This window comes from Mus pahari, chromosome 12, assembly GCF_900095145.1.
Source record: "Mus pahari chromosome 12, PAHARI_EIJ_v1.1, whole genome shotgun sequence".
Lineage (NCBI taxonomy): Eukaryota > Metazoa > Chordata > Mammalia > Rodentia > Muridae > Mus > Mus pahari.
The window spans coordinates 42,407,669-42,416,522 of record NC_034601.1 but is presented as its reverse complement, the minus strand read 5'-3'; the positions used below and the strand labels follow the sequence as shown (position 1 = coordinate 42,416,522).

Here is an 8,854-nt window from a genome sequence, read left to right as displayed (position 1 = left end):
GTTGTCAGTTTTCTTCTTGCACTAGAAGGGGCCTTGAGATCAAATGAGTATCTGCAGGCTTAGTGGCATATACCTTTACACACCAAGCCGTCTTGCCAGCCTCTCTTTTCACAAAAATTCTCTTCCTTAAAACTTATAAACAGTGCCAGGCGTGGTGGCGCACGCCTTTAATCCCAGCACTCAGGAGGCAGAGGCAGGTGGATTTCTGAGTTCGAGGCCAGCCTGGTCTACAAAGTGAGTTCCAGGACAGCCAGGGCTATACAGGGAAACCCTGTCTCGAAAAAAAAAAAAAAAAAACAAAAACAAAAACAAAAACAAAAACAAACTTATAAACAGGTTATATTTAGGAATATATATCTATATACATATAAATATATGCATGCTATAGCAATTAGTGAAAAAAAGAAGTCATAAATTTGAAGGAGAGCAAAGAGATGTATATAGGAGACTTGGGAAGGAAGAAAGGAAAGGGAAAATATTGTAATTATTTAAGAAATAAGAAAAAAATCAGATAGAGAAATAGAATAAAAGCTAAAAATTAATATTCAGATTTACATAAGATGAGCTTGCTTCTGTAAAATATGAATAAGATCTTAAAAATCCTATGTATAATTTACTTGTTTATCCAGACATATATAAATAATATATGAATGGTTTGCTAATTGAGAATCGCTCCTGAACTCAACTCTGACATTTTAAAAGATTTAGTTCAAGATATTAATGTGTGTCTTTGCCATTAGCATCCATATTATCAACAGGAGGTTTCCCAGGGAGTATCCACTGAGTGTGAGTCTGAATTATGACTCCAGTTCTCACCACAGCTCCTTGTCTTTTCAGCCCACAGATTTGCAAGTCTTCACTACACATTATCAGGATCAACAAGACAGGGTCTCCTAATTTGCATTCACATAAAAACTGCAGACAAATTGTTAAGCATTGCAGAGCTGAAACAGTCATTAATAATATGTGGAACCAGCATATTCAGGCTCGCTGAAGGAATGTAAGCATGCTAAGATTACACAGCTCAGTACAACTTGGTGCTCTCTCTCTCTCTCTCTCTCTCTCTCTCTCTCTATATATATATATATATATATATATATATATATATATATATATCCTCTACTTTCCTAATGCTTAAGGTATGGATTACCTTTTGAAAACTTTCGTAAGAAATCCAAATCACAGTATGACTTATTTAGAAAGACATGGATATAGTGAGTGTAGTAGTAGGAGTGTGTGTGTGTGTGTGTGTGTGTGTGTGTGTGTGTGTTTCTGTATGCATGTGAACACATGCTGGGGATTGAACTCAGAGCTTTGCACTTCTGAGTTAGACCTTTTTTGGTTAGATCGATCAGGTAATTTGATGGAAGATTATTTTGTTGTTACTGTGTTGGATAATTATATAATAAGGTAATGTAGAAATGTCTACCTTTCCTCAGTTGCTACATTGATTGTTATGTGAAATCTATGGGATGTAGGGATACTCACTTCAGCCATTTAGCTGGTAGGACTTGGCATTGACTTCTTTACCAAGGTACCATCTACATTTTTTGAGATAAGTTATTTATTTATTTTACCTCAAAAAGTGACATTTATCCAGAGAGAGAGAGAGAGAGAGAGAGAGAGAGAGAGAGAGAGAGAGAGAGAGAGAGAGAAACAAAACCCAAGCTTTACATCTCTAGATCCCATCTCCAAGTTCTCCAGGACTGAACCCCGACTAGGGCCTGGGGGCAGAATCTAAAGTCAAACAAGTTCAGCACCACCGAGGGGCATCCCTTCAATGGAGGTATTGTAGAAAGGCTCAATGTCTTGAAGAGTCCTCTTGTCTTCTATTACCATGTTAATAGCCATACCCTTACAGTCAATCTAACCATCTCAGCTGATTCTGTGGATATAGATTTCTCAGTTGGTGGGAAGGTCATAATTGATGATTAAGGAGACCCGCTGCACATCAGTGCCTCTGGCCTACAGGTTGGTGGTAATTAATATTCTCTTAGAACCATTCCAGAACTTCCTCCTGATTACATCTCGTTCCTTTTCATCCATATCTCCATGCATGGCAAAACCCTGAAATCCCAGGCATGCATCTTCTCAGTGAGCCAGTCCACCTTCCTTCTGGTATGAAGAAATCTCACTGCCTGGGTGTTTCATATGAGTCACACGATGTGTCAAGCTTCCACTCCTCTCGTTCTACATTCATGTAGAATTGGTGTATACTCTCCAGAGTCAACTCATCCTTTTTGACAAGAATATGAGTTCTCTCATGAACTTCTTGGTCACTCAAGGATATCAGAAGACATTGTATCAGACAACAAAATTACCTGTGTGTTATTGTTGAGCTTTTAGAATATATTGTAGATCTGGTCCTTGAACCCATGGCTTAATATTTTGTCTGCTTCATCTAGTACAAACAACTTGATGTATTTGGGGAATAGGTATGTCTAGTAAAGTATATCAAACACCCAGTCAGGGGTGCCCATGATGATACAGGGAGCTTCCATTTGTAGCTTCTGCACCTCAACATGCATGTTCATGCCCCTAATACACGCGTGGCAAGAGGTATCCATGTAAGCTCCTAATGCCATAGCCACTTTTTGTATCAACTGAACCAGTTCAGGAGTGGGTGCCAGACTCAAAGTCTGAGTGGCCTTTAGATCTAATTCAATCTGCTTCAGAATCGATATGGCAAATGTAGCTGTTGTCTCAGTCCCAGACTGGGCTTGAGCAATCACATTATAACCCTGGATAGAAGGAAGAATAGCTCGCTGCTGGATGACAGAGGGCTTCTCCAAACTATGGGCATAAATACCTCGGAGGAGAGATTGTGAGAGATTCATGTCATCAAAGCTATCTACAATCTCATTCCAGTTACTCTTAGTGATGTCTTCCAGCTCCATCCCATCATGGCCTTTGTCTCTGGATTGAGAATCCTGACTCAGACATGATCCTTAGAAACCTGGGATAAGTGATTTCTATAATACTTATGATGTTATATTGTGGTTGAAAATTCATACTAGTTACAAATCCCCACTCACATAAGATTAGAATAATATTGATGCTTCATTATTCTATTGCTGTATATTCTTAACACATAACCACTTACAATAATACCTTTTAAAATTATATATATAATTATATATGTATATAATACATAATATATTTATATAATTTATATAATGTAATATATAATATATAATTTATATAATATATATGCATAATTTTAAGCCAGACTTTATTTTAAAAGCAAATTTAGAATTATAGAAATATTAAGAGTGTAGTACTGAGTTCTTGTGACCTCCTTACCCAGTTTCTTCTATCTTGTGATGATGAAGTAATTGTAATTAGTGAACCAGTACTGATGAATTATTATTAATTAAATTCTGCAACTTATCCAGCTTGCCTTAGTTTCACCCATTGCTGTTTTTCTACTCCATGATCCTGCTGTGAATGTGAGATTGCATTCAGCTGTCATGCCACCTGAGGCTCTTCTTAGCTAGGCCATCACATTAGACTTTGTTTTTGATGTCCTTGAGAATTTTAAGGAAGACCAGACATAACCTTTTTAATATTAAATAAAATTATTTAATTGCAATGAACAGGCAAAGAGAAACATCACATAACTAGATAATAGTGATCATTCAAATAAACAGTTTGTTCCAAACTTTACATATTTCAGTGAACTTCTATATAGTTATAATGGTCATTCTGAAGCCATGGATCCTCACTTCTTAGGATTTTACATTCTCCTTCTCTTGAAATAGATTCTTCTCTTATATAATATATTTTGACTAAAGTTTCCCTTCTCTCCACTCCCTCTCACCTCCTCTCACCCCCCCAGATCTACTTCCTCTCCTTTTCTTATCAGGAATGAGTAGGCCTCCAAGAGACAACAACCAAACATGACCAAACAAGATACTATAAGACAACCCAAAATCCCTCCTATCAAGACTTGACAAGGGAATTGTACCGGCTGGTTTTGTTTGCCAACTTGACACAAGCTGGTGTTATCACAGAAAAAGGAGGCTCCCTTGAGGAAATGCTTCCACAAGATCCAGCTGTAAGGCATTTTTTTTCAATTAGTGATCAAGGGCTCGGGAGGGTATTGTGGGTGGTGCCATACCTGTGCTGGTAGTCCTGGGTTCTACAGGAAAGCAAGCTGAGAAAGCCAGCAGAACCAACCCAGTAAGCAGCACCCCTCCATGGCCTCTGCATTAGCTCCTGCTTTCTGACCTGCTTGAGTTCCAGTCCTGGCTTCCTTTGGTGATGAACAGCAATGTGGAAGTGTAAGCTGAATAAATCCTTTTCTCTTCGACTTGTTTCTTGGTCATGAAATTTTGTGCAGAAATAGAAACACTGACTATGACAGGAATCCAATAGGAGGAAAAGAGTCTAAAGAGCAATCAAAAGAAAAGAACACCTGCTTCCAATGTCAAGAGTCCCACCGAAACACCAAGCTAACAACCGTAACATCTATGCAGAGGACCTGGTGCATACCCATGCAGACTTCATGCTTGCTCCTTCAGTTTCTGTGAATGCATGTGAGCCCACTTAATTGATTCAGTGGGCCATGGCAAGGCTTTCCTGGTGTCCTCTATCCCCTCTGACTCCTTCAATCTTTCTGCCCCTTCTTCTGTGAGGTAGTCCTAGAGATCAGATGGGAGAAAACCAATGGAGACCTCCAATTTAGACTCTTTCCCCATAATGGCTGTCTGTGTGTCTTTGCACCTACTCCCCCATCTGCTGCTGGATAAAGCCTCTCTAAAGACATCTGGAGAAAGCACTGATCTTTGAGTATAACAAAGTGTCAGTAGGAATCATTCCACTGGTCTCCTCCTCCTCCTCCTCCTCCTCCTCCTCCTTCTCTTCTGCTAGTAATATTTGGTTCTACCCTAGATCTCTGGGCTGGGCTATCCAGTCTTTGGTTTCTGGCCATCCAGGTAGTGTAGATCATGGGCTCCCTATCTTGGCATGTGACTCACACCTGCCATTGATTGGCCACTCCTACAAGTTCGGCACATCCATTGCACCAGCACATCTTGCAAGCAGGAGAGATAGTAGGTGGGGAGGGTTTTGTGGTTGGGTTGGTGTTCAGGAGTTTCTTTCTATAGCCTGCAGAGTATCTCTCCACACCAAAGAGACCAGAATGTAGAGGTGAAGGTCCGTCCTGTGCAGGCACCAGCTGGATCTCGCTGTGTTCAATGAGCTTGGTGGGTGTGTCCTCTGTAGTGCGGTTCTTGCCAGCTTTTGGAGAGCAGTCTCTGTCAGCCTGGGTTATTTAAGGATCTGTACAGGAACCCCTCAACCAATAACCAAATGCAACCCACTGAAAGCCTTGTCTATCTACAAAAGTTGGCCAGTTTGGACTCCAAATTCTCCATTACTAGGAATTCTCACTGGGGTTACCCTTATGGATTCCAGGTTTTCATAGTTTCTACTGCAGTAGGTTTCTACAGCACCCTCAAGTACCCCTCAATTCCACCTGTCCTTCACTGCACTCTTTTCCTCTGTCCCTACCCCCTCATTCCTGATCCTTCCCACTTCTCTCCCCACCTACCCCCAGTCCACTCACAAAATCTTTTTATTTTGCCCTCTCAAGGAGATCCAGGTATCCCCACTAGAGACCTCTTTATCTAGTTTCTCTGGGCCTGTGGATTGTAGCTTGATTATTATTTACGTAACGGCTACTATCCACTTATAAGTGAATGTATACCATATTCTTGGGTCTGGGTTACTTCACTAAGGATTTTTTTCTAGTTCCATCAATTTGCTTGTGAATTTCACAATCTCATTTATTTATTTTTAACAGCAGAGTAATAATCATGTAAAATGTACCATATTTCCTTTATCTATTTTTTGATTGAGGGACATCTAGGTCATTCCCAGATTCTTGGTACTATAAATAAAGCTGCAATAAACATAGTTGAGCAAGTGCCCCTGTGGTAGGATGGAAAGTCCATTGAGTATATGCCCAAGAGTGGCATAGCTGGGTTTTGAGATATATCAATTTCTAATTTTCAGAGGAACCACCATACCGATTTCCATAGTGGCTATCCAGGGCTGCACTCTAATCAGAAATGGAAGAGTGTTCCCTTATTCCGCATCCTCACCATCAGAAGCTGCCATTTATGTTTTTGATTTTAGCTATTCTGACAGGTGTAAGATGGAATCTCAAAGAAGTTTTGATTTGTATTTCATTGATGACTAAGGATGTTGAGCATTTCTTTATGTCTCAGCCATTTGATATTCCTCTATTGAACTATCTCTGTTTAGATCTATATTCCATTTTAAAATGGGATTATTTGGCATTTTGCTATCTAGTTTCTTGAGTTCAGTCCCTTACTATTTGGAGAGAGCCATGGTAGTATCCAGGCAGGCACAGCATCGGCAAAGGAGCTGAGAGTTCAACATCTTGGTCTGACTGTCTTCCAGGCAGCTAGGAGGAGGGTCTTAAAGCCCACCCCTACAATGACAAACTTCCTCTGACAAGACCACACCTCCTAAAAGTGTCACTTCCTGGGTAAGGCATATTTAAAGACATGAGTCTATGGGGAGGGGCAAACCCAGTCAAACCACTAGACATGAAGAGAGTAGACAACCTTTCCTTGTTCCTGATTTTAGTGGAGTTGCTTTGAGTTTCTCTCCATTCAAGTTGATGTTAGGCTATAGGCTTGCTGTAAACTGCCTTTATTGTGTTGAGGTATGTCCCTGTATCCTTGTTCTCTCCAGAACTTTTATCATTAAAGGGTGTTTTATCGTGAATGGGTATCATAAAAGGCCTTTTTTTTTTTAATACAATGAGATGAGCATATGTGTCTTTTTTCTCTTAGTGTACTTACCTGGTGGGTTACATTTATTGATTTTCATATGTTGAACTACACCTGCATCTCTGGGATAAAGCCTACTTAGTCATAATGTATGATTATTTTGATGTGTTCTTGGATTCAGCTTGCAAGAATTTTATTGAATATTTTTGCAACTATGTTCATGAAAGACTTATAATATCTAATACTCTTTTATTGTGTTGAGTCTTTATGTATAGTTTGGGTCATTACCAATTACATTTTTTTAAATGTATTTACCTACCACAAAGGGAAAAAAACTATGACAGCATTTAAAGAAAGAAAAAATAGCTTTACATCCTCTTTCATGAGTCATGTCTATTTTAGACCAACATTCTATTCTTCCTCATCATCTAATATTCCTCTTTCTAAGTTTCCTTTCTCAAGGTTATACTACCCTGCTTACACCTGTTCACATGCATACATGGCAGGGTGGAATCATGGGATCAGAGATACCGTGAGTCTTTTTACTTTTTGACTTTAGTTCTTCCTTAATATTATGCTTTCTACATTTTTCTTATTCATTCTCTTGTTGATGGACATTTAGGCTGATGCCATTTCCTTGCTACAGTAAATGAAGCAGCAATAAACATGGCTATGTAAATACTTCCATGGTAGGACATAGTGCTCTCTGAGTATGCATGCAGGAGCAGGTGTGGATGGTTCACATGGTCATTCTGTTTTTGATTTTTTTGAGAACCCACAACTAATTTCCATAGAGCTGGATCAATTTGCACTCATATCAGTGGTGAATCAGAGTTCCTCCTTCCCCAAGTCTTCTCCATCATTTGTTGTGGTAATAGCTCTTCTGACTGCAGTAAAGTGTGACCTCAAGGTAGTTTTCATTTGCCTTTTTTTGATGACTGGGGAGTGTTGATATTGAATACTTTAAATAAATTGTTGTTATTGTTGTTATTATTTTATTGTTTTTATTGATATTATTATTTTACTTTGAAGTTCTTCATATTAAACACACATGCCAATTAAAAGAAACAAAAGTTCTTCAACTCTCTACTAAATGATCACTGGGTCAGGTAAGAAATAAGAACATAAAAACTTTCTATTGAAGAGTCCTGAGGATATGGAGAGTCTGACAAGCCTACAGACTGCAAAGCTAAGTGTGACCAGCAGGGGCCCCTGGTGTGCAAAGGGAAGCCACTAAAGTGAAAACACTTGACAGACAATCTGGGTCTGGGTTGGGTGACCATTTAATCAAACTGCTTTGACCTTGAATTGAAGAATCGAATCGGTAATCAGCTATTTTTTCAAAAACAGAAATGTGTATACCTTGGTGGCTCTGAAGATCATATGAACTAATATGTGTAAACAGAACAGAGTCGTGGAGGCATGTAGGACCTGCTCAGTACTGAGGAACTTTTCTCCTTTTTCATAGCTGACTTAGTTTTGAGTATGAGGATAGAGTGTAGTTCAAAACTGAAGGTTTACAGTTGTGAATAATTTCTGATACACATCACATCAATATTTATGGAGCACACCTGTAAATAGAATAAGTTTGATGTGTAACACTAAAACAATTAAATATTCTATGTGCAAGGATTTAGTATTAAATAAAGAGTTATATTGTTAGTTAATAATGCAATACTATCATTCATAAATAAAGGTCATAGGAATCTTATTTAATTTTTTTTTTAAATCGGTCAACCTAAACCATCTTTTCTTTGAGTCTGGGATTATGGAGGCATTTAAGTAACTGTGTGTGTACATAAGTGTTTATAAATGAAATTGTAAATAAAACCTAAAAAAAGAAAAAAAAGAAATCTATAAAAATACAAACTGGATTGAAATGAAATAAACAGTTCAAGACTTACAAGAAGAAATAAAAACAATTAAAAAAAAAACTGAGGGAAAACTGGAAATGAAAAATACAGATACCTGAACAGGAAATGCAGAGGCACTGGCATAGCCTCACAAGAGACAGTTATATCAGGGTCCCTTCAGCAAAATCTTTCTGGCCTGTGCAATAGTGTCTGGGTTTGGTGGCTGATGATGGGATG

The 8,854-nt window shown here is 38.6% G+C and overlaps 1 pseudogene; it reads right to left on the bottom strand.

The window, feature by feature from the left end:
* Positions 1–1,743: 1,743 nt before the first annotated feature.
* Positions 1,744–2,930, bottom strand: LOC110329868 (annotated as a pseudogene).
* Between the last annotated feature and the right edge of the window lie 5,924 nt (positions 2,931–8,854).